At 60.1% G+C, this 2,023-nt stretch overlaps 1 long non-coding RNA gene across 1 annotated transcript; it reads right to left on the minus strand.

The window, feature by feature from the left end:
* Positions 1–115: 115 nt before the first annotated feature.
* Positions 116–2,023, minus strand: LOC104828536. Its single transcript, XR_774027.1, has 5 exons — positions 1,994–2,023; positions 1,299–1,399; positions 845–971; positions 584–688; positions 116–476 (listed from the first exon to the last, which is right to left on the minus strand). It is a non-coding gene; the product is annotated as an uncharacterized LOC104828536 (long non-coding RNA).

Below are 2,023 nucleotides of genomic sequence, written 5' to 3' on the forward strand. Positions count from 1 at the left end.
AGCTGGGGGGGGGGGCGGGCGGGGCAGCACCGGGACCCCCAGAGCCCCGGGACCGGGCCGGGCCGGGCCGGGCCGAGCCCCGCAGGCTGCCCTGCCGCCCTCCGGAGAGACACCCTGGGCTGGGGCCGGGCTTCAAGGGCTGCCCTGCCTCCCTCCAGAGACCCCGGGGCTGAGGCCGGGCTCCGCAGGCTGCTCTGCCACCGGCCAGAGAGAGACCCCGGGGCTGGGGCCGGGCTTAACGGGTCCAGGCAAGACCCTTCTGCACTGCAGAGCTCTCCAGGGGCTCAGCCGGGCTTTGAAGGGGACTGGGTAGGGCCCTGCTGCCCTTCACAGCGCCCTGGGGATTTTTTTTTTTGCCAGGGATTGTTTCTCTCCTCCTTTTCCCCTCTCCTCCTGCATCATCTTCTCCTCTTCCTCCAAGACTTTCTCAGCTTGCAAGTTCCGAGTGGCTCTGTGCTCCACGGCGTTCTGAAGATCTAAGGAAAATGCAGGACAGCAACGTCATTGTATTGGGACAACTCCGCTCCAGCCATCCTGTCACCACTTCCGTAGCTCCAGGCGAACATTTCCCAATTTCACTCACATCGCAGGGCAGACCTCGGCGCCCACGTTCCCTTCATTCTCCTCCAGCTGATGTGCTGCAGCTCCCTGCCCATGGCTGGGCGAGACACTTTAGCACTATGAACCGCTACAAAAAGGGAAGAAACACCAAAAAGCACACGCTTAGACTCAGTCTTTGCTAGGACACCTCCTTCCCATGAGGTATGGGTAGATCGCGTGCTTCCAGGCTCAGTTGAGTCTGCAGACCGTGCAGCCTCCCCAGAAAACACAGAAAATACTTCACCTTGAAAGTGATCTCTGCCGGGCACCATAGAAACGGAAGATGGGAAGTCCCAAGTACATCTCATTCTGAACAGTCTCCTTACGGGCATTTCTTCCCCTTAGAGATGTATTCACCACACGTCTTGCAACTAAAAAAGAAGAAAGAGAAGTCCATAACACATCAAAAGAAGAGAACAAACAGACCAATAAAAGTCCAAGTGATTTTTCGGGCTGTGTCAGCCTGGATTCTGAGCAATGGTTATTTTCGCCTTCCGAAATTCAGTACCTACTCTTCAAAGAGCCCCCAAATCACCCACAGCATCTCTTCCCTCTCCCTCACCCCTTTCCTTCTGGTCTGTGTCACGTCTAACGGCTGCTGGCAGCAGCTCCGCCGCAGCGCATAGAGGTGAAACAACTCCTAAACAAACTCTTCTCTTCTACAGCCTCTTCCTTCTGACCGGCACAGCCCCTCTTACCACATGTTGAAGGGGGCCATCAGCCGCACCACATACTGTCGGTCCTTTGGGAGTTTGAGCTTTGGGATCTTAGCAGGATCGAAGTCCGGCGAGTAGTATTTCTACAGAGACAGAGCAGAGACGCGTGTGTGCTGGGCGCAGAGTCACCCAGAGCAGTGTGAACCCTGGCAGGCAGGCTCCCAGCTGCCACATCAGCCTAAGGGATCAGCTCCACGCAGCAGGAGCCAGCATCCCCAATAACCAGGTACGCTCTCAGGGGCCAAACGCGCCGTCCACCACCCCCTGCCAAGTCCTGGCAGCGGTGTCTGCCTCTCCCCGAGCCCTTGGCTCAACCCCCCCCAGCGAGCCCCCCCATGATTTTAGGGCCTAACCCGCTTGCCCAGGCAGCCCCTGCCAGTGCTGCCAGGAGCCCCAGCCCAGCCGCCCCCCCCCCGCCCCCAGTCTGGGACCCACGATCAGCGTGAGACTCCCCACACCCACCAGCTACCCCTCCCGGCCTGCGGGCCCCCTCTCAATCCATCAGAGCCCCCCCCAAGGCCCACCTTCAGCCTGGGAACCCCCCCTACAGCCATCAGGAACGCCTCCAACCTGGGAAGCGCTGAAGATTCCCTCAGCCTGGGGACCCCTCCACAACGAGCAGGGCGCCCCCAGCCTCTGTACGCCCCCACAGCGACCAAGGTGCCCCCCCAGCTCACGTCCAACACCTCCCGCTCCGACATGGCCGC

This window comes from Haliaeetus leucocephalus, unplaced genomic scaffold, assembly GCF_000737465.1.
Source record: "Haliaeetus leucocephalus isolate CR32 unplaced genomic scaffold, Haliaeetus_leucocephalus-4.0 Scaffold157, whole genome shotgun sequence".
Taxonomy (NCBI): Eukaryota; Metazoa; Chordata; class Aves; order Accipitriformes; family Accipitridae; genus Haliaeetus; species Haliaeetus leucocephalus.